We start from the raw sequence: 17,805 nt of genomic DNA, 5'->3' as shown, positions 1-17,805 counted from the left end.
TCCTTCACAGTTTGGGAGGGGTTGCTTCTGTGCCTCCACAGTGCTGCTTCTCGAACTTTCCCCGTGAACTCTTTTAGACTGTTTTGCTTCATACTCACCCCCAAGTTGTATAATTGCAAAGCCTCTTGGACTGCCTGTGCTCTTTGTGTCTGTTTGGGCTTGGTTGCTATAGAGAGATTTTTACCTCTGGTCTCTTTCCTCTCTCCCTTTTGTCTTCCCCAATATGTACTTTCCATGAATTCCTCCCTATTGCTTTTTTCTCTTGAGACAGAAAGCATGAGCTCAACTGTTGGCATGGTCCATAAATGGCATTGTCTGAATTCTTGGCAAAATCCCAATTGGGAAATATTGGGCTGTAGTTGGTTCTAGGTAGTTGGAGGAAATATAAAATTAATTAGTAACATAATTTAGGGCTTTACCTGCCTTGTAAAAGTGCACTAGTGTTTGTCCTAGAAAGCACTTTCTGGCTCTAATCCTTCTCCACTGTTCTCAGAAGACTTGGAGTTTAAATGAGACATTTTGAGCTGAGTGGTCATTTTACTGGCAACCCCAGCCTCACTAGTCCTGGGCAAGAAACACAAAAGAGAATGTGGTACTTGAAGGCTACTGTCTTGGAGTTTGAGGCTAGCTCAGTCTGCACTTGTCTTCATTTGTCAGTCCTGCTTCCTTGCCTGCTCCCTGCCTCCAGTGTCTCATTTCAGATTGTTTCCTTGGCATCTTATTGTGTGACATCTAAAGAATGAACCACAGAGAAAACAATAACCAATAAATACATAAGTAAATAAGTAAATAAATAAATAATAAGAACCCCTAAACAACTGTGACACTCAAGAGACAGCTCAAGTTACAATGGTTTCATTATTATTATTATTATCATCATCATCGTCGTCGTCATCATCATCATCAAATTTACTTAAAAATAAGCCAAAGTGATACAATTCCAAAATTCAATTTGGATTCAGTTCCTGTAGTTGTTCACTGTTATGGGTGATACGCTGTTTTGTCTCTGGGAAGGCCCTAGCTGAGGCAATTTCCCTGTGAACCACAGCCTGCCCAGCCCCCTGCCTGCCTTCCAGTCCTAGTCCTCTTCATTGCCCTAGAGCTGGGCCTTCGAAGCCCAGGGTAGTGGAAGCATGGCACAGTACACTTCTGGGTTCTTCCAGCTGTACTCTCACTGGGGAAAATCAACTTTGAAGTAAAGCTGGGGGCCTGCCAGGAAACTGAAAAGGGGTTATTAAAAATGGCCTTTTTCAAACCACCAGTGATGTTTTGCTAGCAGAGGGTAACAGGTTACTTGGAATCTGAACTGCTTTGGGTTTTGGATTAAATTGCAAAGTTGGCTGAGATTTCAGACCCCCAGGGTCTTGAGGGCTGAAGACACAATTGAAAGCATATTAGATGCTGGCTGCATCTATACAATACCAACCAATGAGTTAAAAAGGGAGAATTCACGAAAATCTGTTTATTTGGTGTCATGAACACAAAAACATAAGCTGGAGTTTAGCCTTGTTCTTTTTAATTTAGTTTTATTTTAATAAATCCAGACTAGAATATTTTGAAAATGGAAATAGCATGCATTTCTACCAAGCATTATACTGCTTTGAATTTCACTATATTCACTCTCACAGCCCTCCCTCAACTTTAGGTAAGGACCATTCTATCTTAAGGATCAAAGAAAAGGGCCATGTGGGATTCTTTCCAATGTTTTAGTCTCCTAGCTCTCCCTTGCCCTGCCCCAATGCACCTGCAATTGTAGAATTAGCCTTTTAACCTTTTGTTTATTGAGATCTTGAGAAGACTTTGGTTTCCAAGAGTCCCTGTTCCAATATTTATGCTTGCACTGGTTTTTCTCACCATCTCCTCTAGCTCATAGTTGAAATCCCTGGTAGTCCTAAGCCATGTTCTCCAAGGTATTCTCACTCACCCGGGAAGGTTTGCTTGGTAAAATTCTTAAGGAAAAACCTACTACAAACTGTATTAATGTTTAAATGGAATCGCTGGCCAGAAAAACCCAGTGTTTTGAGTTATTCTTGATTTGAACATAGCCACCTGGATTTCTATAATGGATTTAGTGTTCCATGGCCTGCTTGTGCTTCTCATGACTTGGAGGCCCCCAAGAAACATGTCCAGAGGGACCTGTGGCCAAGCGCTGTCAATGTTGCTAGGGTTTGGGGATAGACAGTAACCTATGTGTTTTCACAACTCAGGACCCCAGAAGTGACTTGAACTGCCTGATTGAAGGAGGTCCCTAGCAGTGACCTCATGTTTCCATGATGGGAGGACCAAGGTTGCAATCCAGGTTTGGCTAAGGCATACTGCAATCCACTGGAGAACAGGGATAAGGGCTTTGCTCTGCACAGTCTGTTTTAGTCTGTAGTTGGGAAGCAAGCAGTGATGATGCGTGTCAGTCTGTGGTCAGTTGTACTCCCAAGGAACTTTATACATTCTTCCCCCCAGGGTCCATTTGCTAGGAGCAAAGGTAACACACAAAAGCAACAAGTGCACAGAGGGTGCCAACTCAGGGTTAGCACTTCCCACACCATCCTAGTCCAGTTAGAGCATCTTAGGCTCTGCCCTGGCCCTCCTAGTTGTCCCTTCCTATGGAATATCTGAGGTGAAGGTTTGTCCTTCATTCTCCAAAAGCAATTGACAGAGGGAAGGTGAGGGAAATTTTCTGCTGCCATGGAAGGCCAGTGCTGGCCAGAGGCCAACTTTCCTGAGTTTCTCCCAGGCGGATTCCACAATAGATGGGGGTAGGAGGAGGCACAATTGGCCCAGACTGTTTTTATTTGGTCTGCAGTGTGGGAGATCAGACGTTCTGAAGAGAATTGAAAACACTTCTTTCTTTGGATTCCTGGGGCTGTGTAGGGGGAGCTTGGGCCCCACTTGGCACAGAGTTGATTACAACATTAAAAAAAAAAAAAAAAAAACCTCCAATATTGTTGCCCAAGGCTGAATGGAAAGTTTTCCTTCTAGTCAGAGCTGACTCCTAAACCCCACACCTTCTTAAGCCTTTGATTAGCAGACACCTGCCACCAAGGAGACTAGAAAATAATAAAGATGCTAGGGGCTGCTCACAAAGTCGCTCAGGTTGGATCAGCACTTAGGGAGGCTGGATGGCGGAACAATGCTCTGCCACGTCTGCTAGACCCCAAAGAATCTGAGGCTCAGAACTCGTATTCCAAATTAACGAACAAAACAAGATGAAAAAGACAGCTCTCTTTGACTCTGCTGAGGTTTTTTTTTTTTTAATTTCTTATTCATTTATATGTACTGAAGTTATTAAAAACATGATTTCATTAAATGGTGTTGTGTCCAAACCTTAACCTTAGTTGATGGCTCCTTCTGAGGCAGGAATGCCAACCACCTCCCATTTTATCAGTGCTTTTTATTCAGAATGTTTTAAGAAAAGAGGAATAGATACAGGAAGATTGCTATATACTGATGACCACTTTGGGGGGGTTGTTGTTGACAAGATTGTGTTGGAAGAAACTTGTGGTTGATACAAAGGGAAAAAATAACAAGGACTCACAAACAAGAACTCTGCACTTGTTAGATCCCTCAAATCAACTGGTAAACAAACGATCTCTGGAGCTAAAGCACTTTTCATCAGTGCAAAGAATTCTGTGAAAATATTAATGATTACATATTTATAACCCCATGGACTTTCAAAACATAGTTTGGATCACTAAGCATACGGATTTTGATCCAATGGGAGGTCATTGTAAAATGGCTCCTTCTGCAACTGGCCCTGATGAGCTATTTACCCAGAGCAAAGCACATTGGCCCAGTTGTCTTGGTGATAGACGGCTTGGCAACAAGAGCTGTCTGCACAGCTCTGAGGTGGAGTTGAACTGTCTGTAATGTCTCCGTTCAAGTTTGGCTAATTGAAATCAGGAAGAAAAATTAATGTAGAAAGAAGGTGAAAAAAACTACACCTCCAGTTGGGTTTTGCATGCCTGTTAATGTGCTAGTTGGGTTTTTAAAAATGGTTTAGGGAATTCTGTTCTGTTATTTTTACTGTGTTATTGTTATACACGAGATGGCACATTAGCTTCCAAGACAGGGCTAGCAGTTGTGGCAACATGCCAGTTTCCCAAGGACCCCACGTCAAGTTAAGTTAAACCACTATCCACATGCCATCAGCAGAACGTCTGAGGCAAAGAACAAGAGTAAGTCCGGAACCTGTTTCTAGAAGGTCACACTGCTAATGCCCTGCTAAGAATGTTGTATGCATAGACAAGAAAGGAAGCAATGTGTTCAGAAGCAAAAGAAATGAAGACAGGAGCCCTTAACTAAATCAAGCCTATGAACCTTCAGAATTACATGCATAAAGTTGTGTGTATTCATATTCATTTTTTTTAGTCCTTGGCTTTGATTATATTCTCTAAGGAGGTAACCTACTTCTATAGGTATTCATGTTCACAGGCTTATCCCTGTTTAGTTTTCCTGGTAGGCAGTAATTGGGAGACAAGGGAATGGGTAGAAACTTAGATCCACTATCTAGAATGCTATGTAGTTCAAGATAACTGGATGTGGAGATATACTACTTCAGATCAGATGAAAAGAAACATTTTCCTTCCTCTTACCTATCATAGTATGTAACAGAATAAAGTTTAGACAAATGTAAAAACATAATACGGGTTTAATATTTTACCTTTATTGAATTCTTTCTTATTATTTCATCTTTCACTTCCGTGAGGTATTGAAATGTTTCCTCATGTCTCCATTTTATAGAGTTGGTGCATCTTTAAGTAGTTGTTGGTCATAACGGCACCTCATTTGACGACACAGTTTTCCTTACTCTGGTAAGACTCTCAGTTTCTTTTCTTCTGGACCCTCATCATTTCCAGCTCAGTACTGGAGGCAGGGATTATGACTCAGTGACAGAGCTGTTGTCTAGCATGGGCAAGGCTCTGTGCTCCGTGACCAGTACTGAAAAAAATCCAAAGCTGGACATTTGATCTATTATTATCAAAAAACCAACAAGGAACTCAAATTGTTTTGAAACTATTGCTATGTGGCATAACTGCTCTACCTAACTGCAGTACCAGTTAGAGGAGGAGTTTACTTTTTCCTTTGTTACCTTTTTTGACTGTTGTTTTATTGTTTGGAGTATATATGGTTGCTTGTACATGTGTGCTTATGTATGTGGGCACACATGTGCATGTGAGAGTGAGAAAGCTAGAATTCAATATTGAACTTCTTCAATCATTTATATTTTCTGGTGTATAGAGTTTATCTTGTATATAGGGTATGTGTGTATGTATGTGTGTGTGTTTGTGTGTGTGTTATATGATGTATATGATATGTATGTATGAATGCATGTATACATGTTTGTGAATGTGGCTGTGCATGAACCTCACCACATATGTGGAGGTCAGAGTATAACTTGTATGCCATATCTACCTTCTGCTTTGAGATAGAATCTCTCATTCCTTATTGTGTATGTCTACCGTGAACATTGAAGGATTCCCATTTCTCCACCTCTTCCTTTTGATAAAAGTGCTGTGATTATAGATGATCCCACATGTATATAATATATAATGCGTGTACATCTATATATACACACACAATTATGTAGGCTTTGAGAATTTGAACTCAGGTCCTCATGCTTGTGTGGCAAGCTCATCATACACAGAGCTATCTCCCCAGCCCTCTGCCTTACTTTCTGAGGTAATATCTCTCACTGAACCTAGAGCTCACCAGCTAGAAGCTCCAGTGATCTGCTTATTTCTACTTAATCAGAAATGGGATAGCAGGTGCACTGCCATGCCCGGCTCTTTTTTCTTTTAATTGATGTTTGAGATGTGGACTTGGGTCCTCATGCTTGTATGACAAGCACTTTACTGAGCCATCTCTCTAACTCCACTCCTGGTTTTAAAAATATCAACCATTATTACCTTCACAGTTAGAAAAAATGAAAGTATCAGCCAGGCTGATTTGCCCATCTCCTTTCTTCACTTTCTCTACCTCTCTGCTGCAGACCAAACCTAGAGTCTTGCCAATGCAAGCACTGTACCACCGAGGGACATGTGTCTGCAACTTGCCTTCTAGGTTGTGTCGATCATACGTTTGAACGGCCCCAGTTAGAGGAATGTTATAACATCATGCATGAAATTGCATTGAGGAATCCGATTGAAGAATTCCTGCAAACTCGGAGACTAAGGACAAGAGAACACAATGTTGCTCAAGCATCATTTCTCTTTGGAGTCATTTTACATATATATATATATATATATGCATATATGTGTGTGTGTGTGTAAAATCTAAAGGTCTACATAAACTCTCAGAGAATGGGAATGTGATTTTATGATTTATTGAGTAAAATTTTTGAACTTTAGAGATGAGTAAAGGAGGCCAGGCCGCCATTCTTTGTAAATGGAAAGTATAAATGTGCCAGCTCTACTCTGCACCCTGCATTTCACCTTCTGGTAAAGGCTAGCATTGGGGCAAGTCTCAGGGTAAGGACATCTGTTTTACACATTACTAAGTAATTTAGAAAACTGACGAAAGCATGATGGTTTATTTATCTTAAGCCACATCAAAATGGCTGGGTAAAAGTAGCCAGGTCAGAAAGTTCCTGGCACAAAATGGGTGCAAAAAAACTGGAACTGATGCAAAAGTGCTGTCCTTTTTAGGGGGCTTTCTTAAATACCCCCAGTCAAAATGAATGGCTGTCCTTCTACTCTCATAGTCCCCCTTCTGTATTCTATTCCAACACTTATTTTATAACCAACTAAATTACTTGTATGGATTCTTGTGAATTCTTTGAGAACATGAGACATGCCTTTATCATGTTTGCTGGTGACTTAAGTGCCTTGTAGGAATTAATTCATTTATTTTTAAAATGTTTGATTTTTAAACATACATTTTATTTTTAATCATATTTAAAATATTTTCATATATATATATATATATATATATATATATATATATATATATATATATATCCAGATATTCTGGTGTTGGGTGTTGGGGGCCTCCTGATGAAAATATGTAGTTTCTCCTCTCATTGAGCCTAATGAATATTTAGTTATGTACTTTCCTGCTTTCACCTATTATTTTGACTTAAAATAGGAAAAAATTGTGCAGGAAAGTGTCCATATGCTTTTCTTATTCTAAAGAACATAACGTTTTCCAATTTTAATCACTTCAAAAGAACTCATGATTGTAGTAGTTTCTTCACAATTATTAAAGAACATTTTGGTGATAATATAGGTTGAGAAATTAAGGCCTTAAGTGTGACATTGTATCATGGCAATCTTAATTAGAAATTGTAATGCATCGTGGATAGAGGCAAGGTGAGAAACAGAGAAGAATGCATCCTAGAGAATTTAAACCGTTTCAGGGATGTGGTGTCCATATGAGCAGATGACGAGAAAGTGGAGGTGTAAGAACATCTGCTTGAACTGGGTTTCCTACATTATGTCTTCTGTAATTAATTCAAAGAGAGTTGGAGACACCCATGGTACGACATGTATTCACTTTTGAACTAGAAGCATACAGGTCAATAGTTATTCGCATTCTGGATTTAATATTTAAGTGTAGTTTTTTAATATTTATATTTACCCTGTAGAAATTTTGGTCAAATTTTCTTGTTCGGTAGCCTTCTTCCTAAATAATCTTCAGTGCACTGATCATGTTGAGATTTACTTATAAAGTGATTGGTTAAACATATCAATTGATTGAAAAATTATTTTTGCATTGGAATTTAAAAACTGGAATATTTCAAAAATGTCAAAGACACAACCAAAAATTTCCACAGGCTATCATGAACTCATGATTTTTGTTAATGAATAGCAATTATTGGCAATTTTATTTTCTTACAAGAATTTTCTTTAACTTGGCACATTTAATAAACACAAGGCCAGGTGTGGTGGCACATGCATGAAATCCCAGCACTTGTGAGACAGAGGCAAGAGAACTGGGCTACATCTCAAAAATACCCGTGTGTGTGTACAAGAAAAGTAATTTATCTCTAACTTCATTTGTCAAAATCTTTCCAGAACTCTGTGCCTTTCTGTCCTTAGCATCTCTTTTACTTATTCATCTAATGGAATAAATATAGTCTATTAAATCTTGACTGACTGAATAGATTGATTATCAATTGATAAAACTAAAGTAAAAGTATACTGAATCAATTAGTTGTGAGGTAGAATCCAGCCATTATTAAGGTGAATTATATATTTGAATAAAGTCATCAATTGCACTAATTCACTGAATGGTTTTTAGACCAAAGTGACCTAAAAATATACTTGGACATGAAAAAGTAGACTTAGATGCTTTTATCAGTAGAACAATTATTTGCTAGAGACAACTAAAATTAAAATTGGTTTATTTGATAACTAAATTAATAATTAGAAATAAATAAATTAGAAAGCACTTGCAAAATTGGACATTTTACATCTACTTTGAATAAATGAATTTTAAAGGAATAACAATGAAAAGTCCGAGAAGTTTGAAGCTTAAAAGGAGCCCCTTAGCCCCTACTGAGTCCTTACTCTATCTGCAGGCCCATTGGTCTGGTGAATTCAGGGCTCATGCTTTACTTTTCTTTTGAGAGAGTTCAGTTTTCCAAAGGCAACAACAGCAACTTTCTGTTGGGCACTGTCTCATTCCTGGAACCAGATGAAAAAGTTAAAATTAGTTATTGGGAATTGTGTGTGATCTACAGAAGCAACCAAAATAGCTCATTTCAAAAGTAACATCAGAAATAAATGTGTTAGGGGAGGGCAGAGAAAAAAAACACATGTACTAAAAATATACTTAGAATTCGCTGCAAGTGTCATAAAGTCAATTTTAACAGACTGTTAGAAACCAAAACAATGTTCCTCTATCTGCTGTCAGTTGAGTGATTCTCATAGAGGTGAGGCAATCTGAGTTAAGCTAACAGAGTGACCTTTCATCTTCTTGTCAGGTTTTTTTTTTGACATAAAACTATTTAATGCACTCCTTTCTCTCCATTTTGAGGTTTGTCCATCCAGAAGTTAAAATAAGAGGCATTTTTTATCCGTTAAAATCTCCCTTAACTCTTAACCTACATAAAGCTCTGCCTTTCACAGTCCCCTTTGTTTCAAGACCACACAACAATCTTCCACCTCTGGGAGTCTGAGGCTTTAAGGTCAACACGGACCACCGAGTCCCTGTACACTGAAAATTCATGTGTAAAAATTATTAATCTATTTGCTTTCTGAATACCACTCACCCTACTCTTTCTTTTTCTTCAGTTCTAAGTTAAAAATCTTGATGGTCTCTTCTGAAGAGGTTTGGGAAACTCAGTACATAGTCATGGCTGAACTGGCATAAGGGGGGGGGTGAGTTACTCTCATCTACAACTCTAAGACAATGAACTGAAAAGCACAGGACAGTCATCGTGCATTCTCTGCTGCTATTGCTGGATGAAGGAAGCTTTCACAATTGGTTTTCTCATCAAGCAAGAAAGCTCAGTAGGGATTAGGAAAGAGTTTTTGAGGAAACCTTCATATCACACCTCTCTCTCTCTCTCTCTCTCTCTCTCTCTCTCTCTCTCTCTCTCTCTGTGTGTGTGTGGGGGGGGGGCTTTTACATTGGAACCATGTAAACCTGGTTACTAGAAAAGAAGCAGTTTCAAAATTAATGAAAATATACTTAATCTCAAAGACCAGATGGCACACCTGGAGTGTTGGAATGCTCTCAAGCATTGACCGTGTATGTTACAGTTTGAGGCTGAGAATAATGTTTAGAGGCAATTCTTTCTCTGAGCATGCTATAGTTCAATTCTTAGGGTCTGGGCAGCCATAAAGCTTGTACAGCTTATGTCTTTACTTTATGGATAACTTGACAGGCACAACCATAATCAAGTATCAGATAACTGTAAGCATTAGTTGGCATCGAAGAATCTATGATGTGCTAGGGTAATATTTTAATTACTTCATCTGAATTTTCTCACTAACCTTCAATAAAGCCCAAAGAAATATCATTATTAATTCCATGTTACAGATGAAGAATGTGATAAAAACATAGTCCCTGATCAGATGACTGATCCAGGATTCAAATCCAAAGCAGGCTGTCTCCACACACAGTCACCTCATATTAATTACCACTAAAACCACAAGTCTGCATTTACAAAATTATTTTTCCACACATTATTTGTACATAAGACTATTTGTATCAACTTAGCCCAGAATGTATAATAGCTTAGGAGTTATGTAATGCATAAAATACAGGTGATATTATTTTTCTAAATGAGGAGACATGTACACATATAAATCATGATGCAGGGTAGATAGGACTGTATACTAAGTTTCCTGACTCATGTAATTATTTGACAATTCTTGCAAGGTCTGTGAGGCAAAATTAAGTGAAAGAGAATCTGAGGATAATTGAATGTGTAGTAATATTGTTCCAATGCCATTAGAAGATACTGCTAGATCTTTAGTAGGATTTGAGATAAAACCATTTTACTTGCTGGTACCACACAAATGAATGGGATGAATTTTTACCATCAAGAAACTTGCAGTGTACATGGAGAATAAACTAGGGTTACAGTGGTATGACCCATACTACAGTGAGAATTGAGGCATGCAGAGAGCACATTATAAATGGTCTTGGGTATTATTCATAAAAGCTTCATGTGTTTATCCCCAAAACAATGCAGAACCATTTTCCTAATGCAGTAATCTTATTAAATCTGCAGGAAAAATTCACTCTAAGTAGAGCGAGCAGATTGGAGAAAAATGAGATTATATGCTTCCAACTTTGATCTTTTCCTGGTTTTTATTACATAACCAACAACTCTCTTATTTATTAGTATCTTTATCTATCCAAATATATTGATATGTCTATTATCTTTGCTCAATGTAATAAATAAAATAACTACCTTCAACGACCTCAAAGCCCAGCTGCAGAAACATTTATTGCAAACATATAGATAGATAGCAATATAGCCACAAGTATATTTTTCTTGTCCTATATGCAATCATAAAGAAACTAATGTTCCAAGTCTACCCTTTGGAATGTAGCCCCTCCTTGAGAACACACAAGTGTGTCTTTTTGCCTATATTCTAGAACAAAGTGCAAATAGACAGTAAGAGCTCAGTAGAAAGGTTTTGTTGTAGTTCAGTGTCTAGTATTTCCACTGACCATAAGCCCCGTAGTGGCAGCTCAGAGCTTAGATCTGTTCCCACTTCGTTCTTATTTCAGATAACCTTTTGACCTCTTGGTAAATTAACTGTGTGAAATTGTGTTAAAATATTTTTATGGCTCATTCTTTTCTTCTTAACATAATATAGAGAGTGGTTGGAAATTTTCAGTCACACATTGAGTAAGACCTGATTTCAGATGCCCAGATCTGTGACCTTATTCCTCTGGCTTTGAAAGCCTTGTTAGATAGGTTTCATGCTACATAAATTGAAAATCCTTAGGAGTTTTAAAGGATGGTAAGAATCAAGTTCATCTATTTTCCAATATCAAGTTGATATTCAGTAGAGGAATTTCAGCTGGACACAGAGAGAACTGAACTTACTGTCTTCGACTTAGTAATAGCCCTTTGGGAAGGCTTTGGAGGACTCCTCAAAGAAATCTGCTCAAAATCTGCCCTGGAAACCTTTCATTCGTGCTCGGTACTGGAAAAGACCTTTGGTTATGGACAACTGCTTTCATTTTGTCCTGGTTCAAAGGCGTTCACCACAGTCCTGCAACTTGTGACTCCAACTTCCCTTTCATTTGTAGCCAAATGGTAGTTGTTGACCTCAAGCAGTTTTCCAAACCTTTCAATACAAAGGCTGTATCATATCCTGAGTTTCCATGCAAAAGGATAAAGATGGTTAAAACTTAGGGGTGTACATTTAATGAAAACCAATATTTTTAACTTAAAGAATTATCATTGTATAACCCTTTGTTATCAGGGGAGCCTCTAGTGTTCATATTGCCATTGGTGTTTTCTGAGTTGCTGTATGCTCTGTTAGGGGAGAAGTAGTTCCCACCTCTCATGCATAATTACATAAGGGAACTTAGTAGGTGACTTGAGAAGGAGGGAAGAAAGATAGAGGTTGAGAGAGGGGCAAGGGAGGGAGGAGGAGGGAAGGGAAGGGAGAAGGGAGGGAGGGAGAGAGGAGAGATTTTTCTATAACTCAATAGAAAGTTAAGGAATTCTGAAGTCTAGCAGGAATGTTGAAATTAGGTTATAGTAAGCAAACAACAAAATCTTGTTGCCATTATACAAACTATTCCTAAATCCTGTCTTGCTGTTTGACAAAAAAAAAAATTGCTTCTGATAGTCATTCCAGTTCCAGGTGACTGACCCTAAACTCCAAGAGTAGGAGGGGAGGGAGATGAAGCAAGGTGTTGTTTTTGACAGCAGTTCAAGCCTGATTCAAGATGTCTTCATCTCTGCCCAGCTGTCAAAAGCACAAGATTCATTTCATTGGACTATATTTGATTGTAGATCTGAAGTGGCAAGATGTCTGGGAGCTGGCACGAGAGGACAATCTCAGAGGGTGCATCACCCAAGTTACTTTACAAGCACAGCACAGTATTTGTCATGTGTTGTAAATAGTCATTTTCAAGTTCTAAATTGAGACTACTAAGGATATTAAGCAAAAGTAATATTATAAGATTTGAATTATTTCCTAACTCAGAGAAATAGTTGATATTTTTAATTTGATTTGAAAGTACATTACCCAATTTCCTTCATGGTATGTCAAAATTATTACAGTGATATGCACAACCATTTCATACATTTTAGAGTACTAACCAAACAGTCATTTTGCAGTACAGAATCTATGACAACTTGAGTTTTGTTTAGAGGCTTCTGCCAACTCAACATTTCGGGGGATAAGACCCAGTAATTTATTTAATCATAGGAAGCCTGTAGGAGCTGACATTTGCAGCTCAGAAAATCCAAGAACATTGGAAAGCTGAGATGAAATTTCAAAGGAAGACTATATAGTGGGGAATTTTGCTAGGAAGCAAAAATACTGTTGTTTAGTGTGTAGATAAGTGTATAATTATTTACATATCTACTTTATATGATACTAAAGCATGTTCTTAAGATCTTTAGATCACAGATTTTCAGAATTGATAGAACTTTTAATAGTTAAGTATCAAGGCTATTTACTTTCTTAACCCCATGTTTGATTTACAATTATAACTTCCTTTCATGATAGTAATCTAGGGTCAAAAAAGTCTTTCTTTCCTTCTTTCTTTCTTTCTTTCTTTCTTTCTTTCTTTCTTTCTTTCTTTCAGAAAGCATAGTTTTGTTTAAATAATATGGTTTAGAGTTAGATAGACATGAATTTATGTCTAGGATCCACACTTCACTGGATAATATGAAAGGTGCTTTCTCTTAGTTTGGACTTCAGTTAGCAAATTCTTTCATACATGTGCCTTTAAATGGGTTCAAAGAATGATTCAAGATATCATAACAATCTTCTTTTAAAAAGATGTTATTTTATACTTTTAGAGAATGTTTCTTGAATGCTTCTCATGTTTACACTTTAGGATAAAGTAGGTTGGGAAATTATGTACACTCGATATTTCACTCCAGACTATGTTCCCTTTTAATAAACAGCAATCAAGATCATTCCATGTTTAATTTCCATAGTTACTGTGCTATGAGCCTAGTAATCAATATTTTAATTTTTATAGTACATGTAATACTTCAACTGAAAACCTAGATTTAAAATTAAGACCTAGTACTGAGTACTGGCAGAGAAGCATTATTTAACTGTGTTAAAAAAAAAAACCCTTAGCTATTGTTTGTTATTGACTTAATATCTTCCAAGCTGAGTGTACTCCTTTCATAACCATACTTAATCAGTTCTATAGTGTGCCAGTGTCTTCAAAGATCTCAAGTCATGAGGCTGTCCCAGTTATGGCTGTTTTTTAACAGTAGAAAGAGCATCATCTTATTTTGTTTCTGCAGCTTTGCTCATGCTGTGCCCAAAACTTGGAATGCCATTTCATTCTCCTCTGATTCAACGTAAATCCCATCCATTCTTCAGGGTAATATTCAGTTTCAGCTTCCATCATGAAGCCTTTCTTGGTCGTTCCAAAACATGATGCTCTTTCCAAACACATGGAATTGATCATACACATAATAACATTTACCCCACTCATTATGAAAATCCTTTTAAAGAAATTTCCCATGTGTGGAATACCTACTATGTGCCAAATTCTATAGGGAACACAAAAATTGAATGGCGTCTTGAAATGTATGCATGGACAGAGCTAATTATTTGGGCTTAAAACAAAGTCACATTAATGGATTAGCATGAATCCATCACTGGCTTCTATCAATAGTTACACACTTATGAGAAGCATGAGCAGTTTTGATCTGACATGAAAGGGAGACATATTTGTAAGGGAGCTTGAAACAAAGCTGGAGAGACTTGAAGATGTCCTAAGTCTAAAGATTCCAATAACAAGGAAAAGGCTCTACAGAGGGAAATAATTGTATATAGAAAAAGAGGCAAGAGAGATGTCTGGTATTTGTGCTCATATAGAATGAGCTTGTAGGTCATCATTCTCATCCACATAGCCAGAAAAAAAATTTTAAAAATCAATTCTTCTTACATGTACCAGAGAACTGAAGTCCCAGAGAAAAGTACATTCCTCTAGTTGGACAGATGGGCAGATACAGACGACCTTGGCTCATAAGATCAGAAATCTAGGAGCAAAATATCACCATTAGAGCCAGTTGTGGGGTAGGAAAACAAACTTGAGTTGATAAATTGCTAGAGGCTCAGAATAGACAAGCGTGAGAATTAAAAACTCCAACAGAGGCAGTTTTATTTGTATGAGTTTTAGCCACAGGATCTGTTCGAGGTTCTGCAGTAAAGATAGGAAAAAAATCCCCTTGTTTTTTTCCCCACAAGGAGTGGGCAAGATTAACTATTTGGAAATATACTCAGAGCATTCTAACTATACTTATGGCCTACAGTCCAGGGAAGCTGTTCTGTCAGAGCATGACTGAATGAGGTTTTATGAGTGCCCAGCTGACTTTGGAAGAGATAAATACTCAGCTCCAATCCCCTTTTATCCTTCCTGTGTCATTGAAACAGGGGGTGGGGGAAAATCAACCTGAGGAGCACTTATGAAGGCGATACAGGCTGACACAAAGATTGAGACCATGTTATAGGACGGCAGCATACTTCTCACTACATCAGCAAGAATTCTGAGTAACAGGAGACAATTGGGAAATATCTAGAGAAACCTGGAGGTTATGTATCACTGGTAGACCTTTCTTACAAGAGGGGTTGAAAAACATTCTTCAGAAATAGATGAAATAATGTAGTAAAACATATGGATCTCTGTGAAGAAAGGAAGATTATTATAGGGTGAGTATATAGAGGTAATTTTTTTTCATTTTTTATTTCCTCAAGTATATGGTTTTTTTAATTTATTCTTCCCCCATATACTTAAATATTCCCAAAAGTTCATTCTTAATTATCATTTTTCTACTAGGTGTATATCAACATTATAATTGGTGATTATCGTATAGGTAGGCAAAAAGAATGACATTAGTATTATAAGGAATGAGAGGAATAATTTGAGAATCTTGTTATGATTGTAATACTTGTGAAGTGGTACAGTGTTAATTGAAAATGGAGTCTGATCAGTTAGGAATGTATGTTATAACATCAGTGGCAAACACTAAAATATAAGACTGGAATTTAGTTAGTGAAAACCCCTGGGTTCTCTCTCCAGGAATAAGAAAAAAATATAGCTTACATGTTGAAAAATGAAATGAAATAATATATGATATACTATAGGCATAAATGGAGTAGAAGAAAAATGAGACCAAGAGCAAGGAAGCACATAGAATGGAGAAATAGTAAAAAGTGTGGTAGATACTCATTCAACTTTACCAGCAGGGGTTTCAACATCAATAGGTCTAAGCACTCCCAATTAAAAGTCAGCTGGGGCTGGAGAGATGCTCAGTGCTTAAAATGCATGTGCTGCTCTTGGAGTAGACCTATGTTCAGTTCCTCATACCAACATTAGTCAGCTTATAACTGCCTGTAACTGCACTTCCAGGAGTGTTCAACTCCTCTGGACTACACAGGCTTCTGTACTTGTGTGCTCATATCCACATAAATACATACTACTTAAAAATAAAAGAAAATCTTTAAAAGTCAGATTGTCATTTTAGTTCAAAAAACAAGATTAAAAAATAAGCACTTCTGTAATTATATTTCAAGTTTATTATTTCTTGATAGATTCAGTAGGCAAAAAAATGTGCAAAAATATCGTAGAACTAAAAAGGACCACCAATCAACTAGATCTTGCTAACATCTATATGATACATCAACAACAGAGTATGTTTCAATTTATAGATATCAAAGAATACCATACGGTTCACTTTCAGGATATAAAGGGAATTATATTAAGTTTTAAAGAATAGAAACCATACAATGTATGCTTTCAGACAGTAATATGATTAAAATAGAGATGAACAACAAAATGATAGTTGAAAAATATCCACAAATATTTGGACAGTAAAGAACACAATTCTAAATAACATGTAGGTCAAATATTAGGTTTTCAGAAGAAAGAAAAATACTTTGCATTAGATGAAAATAAAAAAAAATAGAACTTATATCAGGGCTTGTGGGATTCAGCCAGTGCTGAATTTGTAGACACATTTATAGTACTAAATGCTAAATAGTATTTAAAAAACATTTTTAAATCTATAATTTAAAAAAAGTTTTAAAATCTATAGCTTAAGTTTCTTCCATAGGAAACTATTCAAAGAGTGAATGATATCCAAAGAAATAAAAATAAATAGATAATAAAAATTAGAGAAATAAATGAAATTAAAAAGCTGGAAATAAATGGACAAAATTAAATGAAGTTGAATAGTATTTCTTAGAAAAGATTAATAAACTTGATAATCATGCAGCCAGATCAGATAACAAAAATGGTACATATATACAATGGAATATTATCCAGCAACAAAGAATAATGAAATCACATCATTTTCAGGAAAATGGATAGAACTGGCAATTATATTAAGTATGGTAATCCAAGTTTATAAAGACAAATATCATATTTTCTCTGAGATACAAAGTATAGATTTTAAAGCAAAGACAGAAAGTAGAAAGGGAACTACTTGGGAAGAGGAGGAGGACCAGCAGGAGATGGGGGATGGTTGGATATGAGAGGACAACAGAGGATGAACAAGAAGGATTTAAATATGTTATTGACGTGTACAAAGATGTTATAATGAATATTACTTTGTGCAATTAATATATATTCATAGAAAGTTCAGATAAAAATATGAAAGAAAATCCTCAAATGACTGAAATATGAAATTAAGAAGGGGCAAAGCAATGGGTTTCATGGATAGTAAAAGGATAGTAAGGAAATACTATAACCACAAATATGATAACCTCAATGAAATGGACCATTCCCCAAATGACAATCTACCAAACCCTTTAATACCTAGTTTAACTAAAATTTTAATTCAAAAAAGACAAATAAATCAAATTTAAAAATATCAAAACTCAAAGGGAATTGATTATTTTTATAAGCCTCTATCTACTCAGAAAATTAGTTTGATAATTATCTCCCCAAAAGTATTAAATCAAGGTGAATTGATGGGTCAATTTATCAAAATTTCCCATAGAAGAACCTATACCAATTCTGTAAAGGTCACCTAAGAAAGGAAAAAAAAAGCAGAAAGATGTGTTCTGATTCATTTCATAATTCAGTGTTAGGCGTGCCAGAAAGAAGGCAGGGCCATTACTTAATAGTGCCAAGTTCTGGTCTTGACCTCAGCTACTTTCCCGTATATGCAAATCACTAACTCTCTTTCAGCTT

General features: G+C 36.7%; 1 long non-coding RNA gene across 1 annotated transcript in view; it reads left to right on the top strand.

Moving 5' to 3' along the window:
- The window catches only part of LOC103690870 (uncharacterized), a 43,693-nt gene that overhangs the window by 18,277 nt on the left and 7,611 nt on the right, over positions 1–17,805 (top strand). The window lies entirely within an intron of this gene.

This window comes from Rattus norvegicus, chromosome X (assembly GCF_021556685.1).
Source record: "Rattus norvegicus strain SHRSP/BbbUtx chromosome X, alternate assembly SHRSP_T2T, whole genome shotgun sequence".
NCBI classification, from domain to species: Eukaryota; Metazoa; Chordata; class Mammalia; order Rodentia; family Muridae; genus Rattus; species Rattus norvegicus.
This window is presented reverse-complemented; position numbering and strand designations above follow the sequence as displayed.